This window comes from Dromiciops gliroides, chromosome 2 (assembly GCF_019393635.1).
Source record: "Dromiciops gliroides isolate mDroGli1 chromosome 2, mDroGli1.pri, whole genome shotgun sequence".
Taxonomy (NCBI): domain Eukaryota; kingdom Metazoa; phylum Chordata; class Mammalia; order Microbiotheria; family Microbiotheriidae; genus Dromiciops; species Dromiciops gliroides.
Genome location: NC_057862.1, coordinates 331,657,805 through 331,670,656, shown reverse-complemented (window position 1 = coordinate 331,670,656; position 12,852 = coordinate 331,657,805). Strand labels below are relative to the sequence as shown.

At 38.1% G+C, this 12,852-nt stretch overlaps 1 non-coding gene across 1 annotated transcript; it reads left to right on the top strand.

Annotated features, from left to right (window-relative positions):
- Positions 1 to 297: 297 nt before the first annotated feature.
- LOC122745024 lies at positions 298 to 461 on the top strand. Its single transcript, XR_006355330.1, has one exon. It is a non-coding gene; the product is annotated as a U1 spliceosomal RNA (small nuclear RNA).
- The last annotated feature ends 12,391 nt before the right edge of the window (positions 462 to 12,852 follow it).

Sequence of the window (12,852 nt, the reverse complement as noted above, 5' to 3'; positions counted from 1 at the left end):
TAAGTGTCATGTGTCTGAGGCCGGATTTGAACTCAGTTCCTCCTGAATTCAGGGCTGGTGCTTTATCCCAAAAAGCACATTCTTGATGTCCCCTAGTTGTTAGTACTCTCCTACTCTTTTACAATTTGTTTTATGTCTATCCTGTGTTAACTTATATGTGAATATGTTGTATTTTGAGTATAATTTGAGCATAAGCTTCTTGAAGGCAGAACTGTCTCACTTTTATATTTGCCTACCTAACCTAGTGCCTGACTCAGAAGAGGTACTTAATAAATGTTTTCTTAAAAGTTGTGCTTTATACTTACCTGGCAGGGGTGATTCCATGATCATGAAGGTGGTTTCCCCAGGGCAAGGCTTATCCATTGCACTCCAGATGGGCTGACCCCTGCGATTTCCCCAAATGCAGGAAACTCGACAGCATAATTTGTGGTAGTGGGGGACTGCGTTCGTGCTCTCCCCTGATTTCCTTCGTTTTAAAATAAAAGATTGATAATATTTTTAAAAAATTTTTTTAAAGTTGTGCTTTGATTATTATAAATATTCAGGTTTGAATTTAAGTGGCATTTTCCCCAAGCTCTTCAGTAATGTTGCTGGGTTTTTTTCCTTAGTAGTCTGAAGGAGGTCCACAATTCCCCTAGCAGCAGGCATTGATCCTATGTAAAAATTTATCAAAGAGTTAGCTATTGATTAAACTTCTCTCCTCTTTTGATTCCAAGAGTCCTACCCTCAGTGAACTCTATATACTAACTTTCAAATGCTCTTGCCCTAGCACCTTATCCCATGGTTCTCCTGCACATAGACATTGACTAGACAATCAAAGACATTTATACCAGTTATTAGAAAGACCGACAATTTTGTAAAAAGGATGTTGCACGAAAACTTCCTTTGGGAGCCATAAAGCAAAGAGACCTATAGATGCCTCTGATTCTTGATCTGCATTTCAAGTCTTCACATAATCAGTGAGTATGATATATTGGTCTCACTTGCCTTATCTGATGCAATCAAACTATAATCAATAAGGACTATGACTACTTCAAATAGGAGATGTATGGGGTTTTGAGAGCAGCCTAATAGACAGCATGTGTATGATGATCATAACTAAAGCCTTTTCTTTCTTTTTTCAAGTGTCCTTGTGGTCTGATAACTAAATGATATTCAGATAGAAGAAGACAGAGGTTATAATTGGCAAGGTTATAATTGTCTGACATTGAGAGGGAGCCTGGTAGAGTGACTACAGTAATGTCCTCCCTCAGATGCTAACTACCTGTATGACCTAGGGCAAACTACTTAAGCAATATGAGTCTCAGGGCCCTTCATTGTAGGCAGCTGGATGGTGAAGATAATGGAACATTGGACTTGGGGTCAAAAAAGACTTAAGTTTAGATCTTACCTCAGACACTTAGTGGTTGTGTAAACATGGGCAAGTCCTTTAAAACTTTGTCACCCTCAGTTTCCTCATCTATAAAATGGGGATAATAATGGTATCTCTCATAGGGTTGTTGTGAAGATCAAATGAGATAATATATGTAAAGTGCTTTGCAAACCTTAAAGGATTATATAAGTGCTAAGTGTTGTTATGATTATTAAGCTAGAGCTATTAATAGCACTTGTCTTACAACACTAATGTGAAAATCAAATGAGATTACATATGTAAAGTGTTTTACATATATGCTTAAAGCATTATAGAATCATGAACTAGTATTAAATACTTTGGAAAGACTGAATGGAGATAATTATTTTAGCATCACATATGAATAACAAAGCTCAAGGAAGAATTTTCTCTTCACTGCGTCATCCATTTAGCAGAAAATAGAATTGTACAGTAGAATTGCATTTAGCATTCATGGTTGCTGCAGAAATGCATAGCTGAGCTCTAGAACACTGCCCTTTGTGTTCTGGGAGAGTGTTTCTCACTTACAGAAATGCCATTCTTTCCCCCTCACACTTGGCTCCAACGTAGCAGCATTTTTTTCCCCGTCTTTGGTCACAGTTGTTCTTCCCAGCAACATCCTTTTTCCTGTTCCCTCTTCCAAAGGAGTGTGTGTCTATTGCCATCTACTTCAAAGGCCCTGACTAGGAGGCATCGGATATTATCGGTGAGATGAAAAACATCCTAAGAAAGGGAGACCATGCTTTAGCCTAGCATTGGGCCAGAGAAATGTTGCAGCTTTCAGGCAGCATTTACTGTCGCTGTGAAAGATGCAGGCTCTGTAAAGACCTCGGCTTTTCCAGGGGTAAGTAAAAAGTGATCTCCTGCCATCCTACTTTACTTGGTCAAGATCCCCTTGGGCTGATTGGCTTTGACTTTTGAATCTCAGCTAGAAGTTAACAGTCATGCTGGGGTCTGAAAAGTACAAGCAGAAATTAATTTAGCTTAACTGGTATAAGATACAAGTTCCACCTCAGCCAGAAAGATATTTTTTTTCCTTTAATTGATTGTATTATGATGAGCTAGTAGCAAGAGCTGTTTCCACAGCCTGAAAGCTGAGAGTATGCAGATACAGTGGACGATGAAGAATAATGGAGTCTGTATTCACTTGGTGAGGGCACAGAAGCAAAATGAGCGTGTGCCACAATCACAAAACAGAAACCATCAGATGCTTTAGAAGGAAGAGAGAGAACACCTTTAGTTCATCCAGATAAACATGGAGACCAGAAGCTAGTCATTGCATTAATATTGTCAACCTCAGAGTTTTAGTAGCTTTCCACTGGGAAAAGTGACCTTTCCTTTGTGGTTGTACCAAGAGCAAAAACAGCATTGAAAGGCAAAGTCTGTTAAGTCGCTTTTCCAAGGACATCCATTGACCCTTTGGAGTCAGCATGACTCTGGCAAACCCATAGATGAAAACTGTTTTATTTATTCCTGCTTCAGGGTACTGATTAGGACAAGGCTTCATCAGCTGGACACCCAGGCTGCTGGGTGAAAAGTGGAAAGTTGGCAAAGCCAAATGAAAGTTGAACCTGTGTGAGGTCTAATAAGTTGCTTGGCCTATTGTTTCCCTGAATTGATTGCACAGTTTGGGAGATTATGAGAAAGAGCCAGGGAAAAATGTATCTCCTCCTGAGGCATCCACTTACAAAATGAGAAAATCTGGCAGGCGACTTCTCTGGGTCAAATCTTTCTGTCTGACCCTATGTCAAATCCATATAGCAAGGGGTACCAGGGATTTTTATTCCATTGATAGATGCACTGTTACATTAAGTCACTTATCAAGCAAATGACAAATGTTGATTCATCTTCAGAAGTTCCTAACCTTAACCTTTACTAACATCCACTGAATTTTTCCTTCTAGTGCCACTAATAATGTTTTCCTCTTTGCTGATGTTGTTTCTTCAATTTTGTTTATACAATTCTAGACTGCAAATATCTTCTTTTGGAAGGAATTTGGCATAGCCCCTTAGAGTATTATTACTGTGTATTATTATTGTCCAAGGATTCTGACAGCATAATTTAGGTAGCTGTGAACTATTAAGAGGCTGAAGGATAGAACTTGTGGAATCAAACTTCAGTGACCTGGAGCTAAAAGATGTATCACCTTTTAGTGCATAAAAGGCAAATATATTCATAGGATTATAGGTTGAGACATGAAAAAGACTATAAAAGGTATCTAGTCCATCACCCTCATTTTGTTAATTTTTTTAACTCCTATGTAAACTTGACAATCATCAAATGCAAACATTTCATTATACAAAGACCATAAAAGTTGACTATATAAAAAAGCTGTGAACTTTTAAAAAGATATATATATATGTATATGTGTGTCCATTTGTATATATGTGCATATACAGACAGACATATGTGTATGCAACCCTGCTTCTTCCCAGACCTTGGCCTATGTTGCAGAGAGATAGCGCTGTGCTATGTACTGTTTATTCAAAGGAAAAAGTGACTCGTGATTCATTGAGACAATGCTAAGCATGATGCTCAATTCCTCTGTAAGAGACTTATTTCATTTTGTTGCAGAAACTTTGAGTAGAAACCTGAGGGAGCTGGTCAAGACAGAGACTTGAATGGTGGAGTGGCAGATATATGAGGAGTCAGTTCCATCATGTTTCTTGACCTTTAGGACTGTAGTCTGACATTCAACAGTCTGTCTCAACCAGCTTCCTGGAGTCCCTATCTCCACCTATGTTACTAAAGTCTCTCCCCGGAGTCTCTGCAACAAACTAAAGAAAATAACTTATGTAGATATGCAGCAACATGCTCAACATTTTATCAGTCAATCTTGAGTCATATCTCCATGTATGCAGACCCAGTACAGGGTTGTCCTTCCATAAATTTGTCTCAGATTTGGGAAGAAACATGTTTAAATACATAAACATATACATACACAAATATATATTATTCAAATATACTTGGAAATATGAGATAATTGAGAACTAAACTCCTGAATTTCCCTATTACTGTTGGGGACACTGTCCCACGTACCCAGGCTTACAACATGCTATCATCTTTGGCTTCTCATTCATCTTTCATCCCATATACCCAAATTTGTCACATCTATCTGTTGATCTGTTTGTCTATACACATATATATGTATCTATATATGTTTGCACATATATGTATATAGATATATATACATATATACACATACGTGTATTGCTTTTTACTTTCCTTTGTGCATTTTAAAAATATTTTATTGGTGCTCCTTTTATTACTATCACTACCCACAGATTCATTCCCACTGTACAAGTTGAAACCCTCTTTTGAAATATATATTTATGGACAAGCAAAACAAATGTGAGCAAGTGAAAACTAGTCTCACTGGTATAGTCCCAGCACATTGCTATGTCTTTACTGATCCAGAGACTAGGCATGGCGCCCCTCCCCAATTTCTGTAGCACAAGGGCAAGTTTTCTGGGCCCTTTCCTCTCATTCTTTATTAGGCAATTCAGAGAATACCCTGATTTCAGTGACCAATCTACCCCACTTCCTTGCCTTACAGGTGATGGGGCAGTCTTTAACTAGTGTCATGTCAGCTCTTTGTCGAAATAAGATTGAGCCTTGAGTATTTGGAGATTAGAGTATGAATCTTGCTACGTACTAGCCCGTTCGTGGAGCAGGGGAGGGGAAGAGTAGAATGCCACCTCTACTATTTCCCACTGGCATCTGTCCTCCTGCAGTTACTATCACTGTGTTCCAGTGTTGTTCTTCAGAAACAATTCCTTCTCCTTTTGCCATATAACAAATCAATACTCTGGCTGTCTTTGAGAATCGATATTACATTTTGTGCCTCTGGTACATCATCTCTCTGCTAAGAGGTAGGAGATATATGTCATCATCAGTGTTTGAAGTGATAATTGGTCATGAGTTCAGAGATCTTTCAGAGTTCTTTCTCCTCAGACTATTATTTTGGCCATCACATCAGTTATTTTCCTGTTTCTGCTCATTTTACTGCTCATTTTACTGGGACACTGAAAGGTTAAATGATATGCTCAAGGTTACACAGTTAGCATGTGTCAGAAGTAGGACTTAGATCCAGGTGTTTTTTTTTCTGCTCCAATGACCTATATCAGTTCATACAAGTCTCTCCATATGTATCTAAATCCATCATATTCATCAATAATATGACATTATCCTCATATACCATAATATCTTCAGTCATTTCCCCAGCGATGGAAAATTATTTTGTTTCCAGTTCTTTGCTACAACAAAAAGTAGTGGCATAAATATTCTAATACGTATAGGTCCTTTCCCTCCTTAGAGGCATATGTCTGATAGAATACTTGAAAAAAGGCATAATCAGTTTATGGTATTTGTAAGTCTATATAATGTGTATATATAGTGACTTTGGAGGTATAGTTCCAAATTGTTTTCCAGAAAATATGAAGCAATGAACAGCTCTACCAATAATGCATTGGTGTGTTTATCCTCTCCCAACCCCTCCAACAATTGCTATTTTATTTTTTGGTCATTTTTACAAATCTAATGGATGTGAGATGGAACATCAAAGTTGTTTCAATTTTAATTTCTTTTATTATTAGTAATTTGGGTCCTTTTAATGTGATTGTTATCAATTTGCATTTCTTCATTTGAGGACTCTGATTCACATCTTTTGACCATTTATAGATTGGGCAATGGCCCTTGTTCTTATATATTTGTATTATTTTTTCTTATATCTTAGATTATTGGATTGTTAGAGAAATTTATTGTGAAATGTTTTCCCAATTTTATCTGACCAAAATTGTTCATTTTTATCTTTTATAAGTATCATCGTACTTTTATTAAGTATGAATTCTCCTCCTAGACATTGCAAAATGTATATCCTTACATTTTCCTCCTTTATGATTTGATATTATATTTAGGTCATGTATCAATTTAGTATTTATTGTGGAATTTGGTATAAAATGTTGGCCTAAACCTAATTCATGCAAGACTGTTTTCCAGTTTTTTCCAGTCCAGTGAGGAATCATTACCCTGATTATTGGTTCCTATCTGTTTTCCTTTTATAAATGAGGAAATGGAAACCCCCCAAATTTAAAAGACTTGACCAAAGTCACACAGGGAACATCTGAGAAAACTGAGATTTGACCAAAACCTCCACAATTATGAACTTTCTAATAACTGTTGAAGGCATTGTCCTGGATACCCAGGCTTACAAACTTGGTGTCATCCTTGCCTCCTTACTCTCACTAACTCCATATATACAGTCTGTTGACAAATATTGCTGTTTACAATATTTACAATATCTCTTGTATGTTTCTCATCTCCACCTACACAGCAATCACTGCCTCCAGCCTTCATCACCTTTCCTAGACTATTGCAGTAACCTGCCAGTTGGTCTCCTTATTGGAAATCTCTCCCCATTCCAATCCATTCTCCACTTAGCTGTCAACATATTTCTAAAGCACAGTTCTAACCATGTCACCCCTCTCATTCAATAAACTCCAGTGTCACCCCATTGCCTCCTGGATCAAATAAAAAAGCCTTTGTGGCTTAAAGGCACTCATAACTTAACCTCTTTCTAGCTTTACACTATTTTATGTCTTTTCCACTCACTTGCCATCTAGCTGCACGGACCTGATTGCTGTTCCTTACAAATGACAGTCCATCTTCTATCTCCATGCCTTTATACCCAACATACTCTTCTTCACCTCTGATTTTGAGTTTCTTTGGCTTCCTTCAAGAGTCAGCTCAAATCCCTACTTTTCTAGGATGTGTGCTCTGCTCCAGCCCTTCCCCCCAAGCTGCAAGTCCCTTCCCCTCTAAGATTATCTTCTATACTGTATATATCTTATTGGTACCTAAATTGTTTACATGTTGTCTCCCCAATTCAATGTGAGCTTATTGAAGGGAGAAACTTTTTGTCTTTCCTTGTATACCTAAATTTTGCTTAGTATCTAAAACATAATAAGCATTTACTAAATGCTTTTAACTGAATGACCCCAAAGCTAGGTTATTTTCCTTTGCACCATAAATTGAAGGAATCTAGAATTCCACTAGGTGATTTGTTTGTTCCACCCTTGATTAGAAGATTCCATTCTCACAACTGGTGAATTGTCTTTAACGAGGAATTTCTGATCATAAATTTACATGAGCATAGTGTTTGCATAATTTCTTGATTGAGACAAGAGATTAACAGGAAAGTGTTGGATCCTGATTTGAACTTAGGAAGATCCCTAATGGTGATTATTAATTTCTCCTTGTATCATAGCTGTATTTTAAATTATCTGGTTAAAAGCATTTTAGTCTTCAGAACCCTTTCCAGTTTTTGTCTTTTTTAATTCTACTGCAAACTTTTTGTTGTTGCTGTTCAGTCATTTCAGTCATGTCCAACTCTTTGTGACCCCATTTGGGGTTTTCTTGGCAAAGATACTGGAGTGGTTTGCCACTGCAAACTACACTTTATTATTAAAAGTTTTAACGCATGGTGGGCACCAGGGCAAAGTGGTGAGATTGCTAGACTTGAATCAGGAAAGCCATGTTTAAATTCCTTCTCTGACAACTGTGTAATCATAAGCAAGTCATTTAATCTTCATGAGCCTCATGAAACTATCTGTGACCACATATTACAGATACATGGTTGTGGAATCATGGATGAAATTGGCACACAAGGATTTCCACACCAATGAAATTACAGGTCCTTGACAAACAACTGCAAAAGGGCAAAATGGAAGTAAATATATAATAGGATTGTAGATTTAGAGCAAGAAGGGACCTTTTAGCCATATAATTCAAAACCCTCATTTCACAAATGAGTAAACTGAGACAGAGAGGTTATATGACTTGCCCATGAAGTGTCACGGTCAAAATTCGAACCTAGGTCTTCTGACACCCAGTTCAATGTTCTTTCCACTGTACCTTGCTGGCTCTAAATCATGCCTTTCATGGCCTTTGGGGGTCATACAAAAATAAATTTCCTCAAATTTCTCTGAAAGAGGAAAAGTCCTCATTGTCTAAGTATATCTGTGTCAGCTATCTCTGGCAAGGGCCAGTACATGGGTCGTTGCAGATCATCGATAGCATGCAAACAAATAACTTCCTTTGTCAGGAGAAGATTTTGTTATCTCCAAGCCAAAACTTCTGCCAGCAGACCCAGAATTATATGGTAATTATCTGTGAACACTAGGAAGGTGAGAGATACAGACTGAAGAAACAGGACAGATGTTCAGGGAATCATCACAGAAGGGTTTCATGCCCTTGTTTGTCTTCCTGGGCTCACACCCCAGATGCTTGAAGTCACCGATGCTTACTTGATAAGAGGATTCAAGTGTATTGGTCAAAATAGTTGGCCTTCCACTTTGGCCTACATGACCTCCTTTCAACACTCCCACCCACAAACCTCCAGTTTCCTGAAGTTATCTCATGAGCCCATTTAGATTTGTTTCTTTCACCTGTTAGATGCCACTGTAGAGGATATGAGGTCAGGGAGAATGGTGGCTCTTTAACACAAGCAGAAGAAGTTATATGTAAAATGAGGACTAGTTAATGAGCAACATGTGAGTACAGCTTGGCATAATCATGAACTGCAAGTCAGGAAGGCCTCAGTTCAAATCTCTGTCAGTCAATAAGCACTTCATATGTACCTACTCTATACCAGGCACTGTGTTAAGCCCTATCTATACAAAGAAAGACAAAAATATGGTCTCTGCCATCAAGAGGCTCACATTCTAAAGGGAGGGACAACATGCAATTAACTACATATAAGATATAGACTGTGTAGATGGAAAATAGTCTCAGAAAGAAGGCACAAGCAGTGTGGAGATTGGGGAAGATCTGATAAAGGTGGGATTTGAGCTGTCTTGAAGCCAGGAGTCAGAAGTAAGAAAGGAGGGCATGCCAGGCACGGGGAAGAGCTGGTGAATATGCTGAGTGCAGCCTGTGAGGAACAGCAAGAGGAGGGGACTAAAGTGCAAAAAAAAAAATTCAGAGATAGAACCAGGTTATTATGAACAGCTTTAAATGCCAATCAGAGGACTCTCTGATTCTGGAGGTAAGAGGGAGCCAATGGAGTTTAATGAATAGGGAAGTTACATGATCAGACTTGAACTTTAGGGGAATGATTTTAGCAAGTCAGTGGAGGATGAACTGATGTGGAGAGAGATGATATCAAGAAACCAATGAGAAGGCTCTTATAATAGTATAGGCAAGAAGTGAAGAGAGTTTTCACCTGTGTGGTGGCTCTGTGAGTGAAGAGGTGATGTATAAGAGAGCTGTGAAGGTAGCAATGATAGAGTTTGATAAGAGATTGAATATGTGGGCTGAGCATGAGAGAGGAGCCAAGGATGCCAACGAGGTATAGTCCTGAGTGACTGGGAAGATGGTGATACTCTAAACCTCAATTTCCTTATCTGTAAAATAGTCATGATAATACTCGCATTTATATCACAGGATTATAAGAAAGTTTAAATGAGATGATGCGTGCAAACCCTGCAGTCTACATACTGTTATTATTATTAAAAATCGGCAGCCTCAACAAACACTATTGAACACTAGTTACTGGATTGTAGGTGTTGATGGGATGCTGAATAATGCAAGAAAAGAGAAATAACAAAACAAGGGAGCTTATGCTAAGTACTAAAGGAGTGGTACAAAAAATAAATACTACCTAAGCTCAGAGGATCACTGTGGTGATTGGAGAAGGTGAGATGTAAGCTGTACCTTGAAGGGTGGGGAAAAGGGCAATTTAGAAAAGTATGAAGAAAGCCAAGGAGAGGGGTATGTTCATAGTAGCTTCAGAGGAAAAATAGAAGGGTTTGGATGGAGCCAAACTGGAGAGTTTATACATAGAAGTAGTGAGAAAAGAAATCATTGGAATTGTAGGTTGGGTCTAGCTGGTAAAAGGCCTTGACTTCTATGCTAAGGCTGTTAGGTTTTATTATCTAGGCAATGGGAAGCATGAAAGGAATTGGAACAGGAAAATGACTTGCAAAGACATGGAGATAGGAGGTGGGCTGTGAGGAACAAAGAAGAAGCCAATTCGTCTGGATTGAAGAGTGCAGCAGGAGAAATGACATTCAATGAGTCTAGAAAGCTATGTGGGTGCTGTGTTACATAAGGCTTTGAACACTAAACAGAAGAGTTTATATTTTACCTTTGAGGTATTAGGAAGCTACTGGAGTTGGCTGAGCAGGAGAATCATACAGTCAGACCTGCAATTTAGGAAAATTACTTTTGCAGCAGCGTGTAGGATGAAACTGGAGTGATGAAATTCTTGAGGCAGAAAAGCCTGATTCCAGAGAAAGAACTGCTAAAACAAACTATGTAGAGAATGAGTTTACATATATACGTATTTGTGTCTAATGGTAGCCATCCCTAGGGCAGGGAGGGGAGGGGAAAGAGGGAAAAAAAGAAATTTACATGATAACTTTATTATAAATTTAAAAGGAATAGTAAGTTGCACATAATAGATTTGCAGTTTCATGTGCAATCGTCTTTTTTATTCCACTATGTTATGGAAATGCTTGTTTTGGTCCATAAATTAAAAATAAAATTTAAAAATTTGCAATGATATAGGTGAGAGTTGATGAGACCTTAAACTGAAGTGCTAACTGTGTGAATGAGGAGAAGGATTCAAATGAGAGAGCTGGTGTAAAGGTAGAAATGGCAACATTTGACATCTAATTGTATGTGTAGGGTAAGAAGAGTGAGGAGTCCAGGATAATGCTAAGATTATGAGCCTGAGAGACTAGAAAGATGATGGTGCCTTTAACAGAAAGAGTGAATTTTGGAAGATGAGAGAGTTTGGGGGGAAGATAATGACTTTAGTTCAAAATACTGTTTTTTACTAATAAATACATTAATGGTAATATCATATATGAAAGATAGCATTCTTTAATTGCCTAAAAGCAACAACTATTTATCTGAGAATAATGATATTGCTGCATTAATGTGCTCATATAGAGAATTCTGACCCTTAGAGGATGCTTTCCTCTTCCAAGGGGGCCAATAAAAATCTTTTTCTCACCCACGGAATGAGCTGTGACTTTCGACAAGTCATCTCCCTTCTCCCCGCCTCATTCTCTCCCCACCCCTCTGCCCCAACCTGCAGAATAAGGGAGTTGAGATAGATGGTATCTAAGGTCTGTTTCAGCTCTGACATTCTTTGATTCCCTGTCCTCTGCATTTCAGTGGGGCTTAGCTGTTACCACCCAAGAGTCTGTCAACGATTCTGCTCCCCTGATACAAATTCATATGGTTGGAAAATACGCAGTGTAGATGTGCTGTGTTGAAAAGGTCAGCTTGGACGTGGAAGGTGATGTACATTCAGGGAATTTTTTGTGATATGACACTGAGCTCAAAGGTAATTACATTGAATTTGATTAAAATTCTTCAAACTTGAGGCTATACTGATTCCAGTAAATAGATTGTCACCCACAAGTTTTGAGAACAGTTGTTCCTATCCACTGGTATAAATATATTCAGACAGACCAGTTTCTATTTAATATTGCTCCTTCTTTCCCACAATTGCTGACACATTACCTTATATCATGGGAAAGGCGGTTTGTCCTCTGCTGTCAAATAAACTTGATGTAATAATAGAAAATTCTGAAAAATTCAATCAAATATTACTTCTCCTCCTGGGAATTTTTAGGCTGATTCTTTTTAAGAAATAGGGGAAAAGACAGAATTGGATCATGTAAAAGTGCTATGTCTGATATCTTGGGCTTCAGTGAGACAGAAAAGAAACAACTGGGTTTTCCTTTTGAAGTGGTTCAGAGAATGGTGTTGACATACATTTGGAAACTTTTTCAGGAAGTCACTGTCACTGCAGGGCCATACAGACATGGAATCAGGGGTGTCTGAGTGGTAATTTATTCAAGGGTTCTATTTCCTTCAACATTTGGATGGGGTGAGCCCTAAACCCTCCAACCAAATATGATTATGAAACTAACTTGCCTCAGTAAGAAAAACAGTTCACTCCATCCTTGCCTAAAGAGCTTCCCTGATGACTATGGGTTCTGTTAAGTAGAGCAATTCTGAGTTAATACCCTTGAGTAGCTATTTAATACAATTCAATTCAATACACCCAGGTCTAGTGGAACTCACATTGGCTCTGAGTCAGAAGACTTGGGTTCAAATTCCTGCTCCGATGTCTACTGCCCATGTGACCTTGAGCCAATCACTTTATTTCCCTAGGCCTCAGTTTCCTTATCAGTCAAATGAGGGAATGACTTATATGGTCTCCGAGGCCCCTTCAAACTCTATTATCCTGTGATACTCTGAAGTATTTATTAAGCCAATATTTTGTGCTCAGGTTGTTTAGTTATGTGTCTAACCCTTCCCTGTACCCCATCTAACAAACTAGACTATAAGCCCCTCAAAAGTTTTAATCATTTTAAATCCTTGGGCAGTATTTGGGGATTAATAATAATAATAATAATAATAATAATAATAATAATAATAATAAT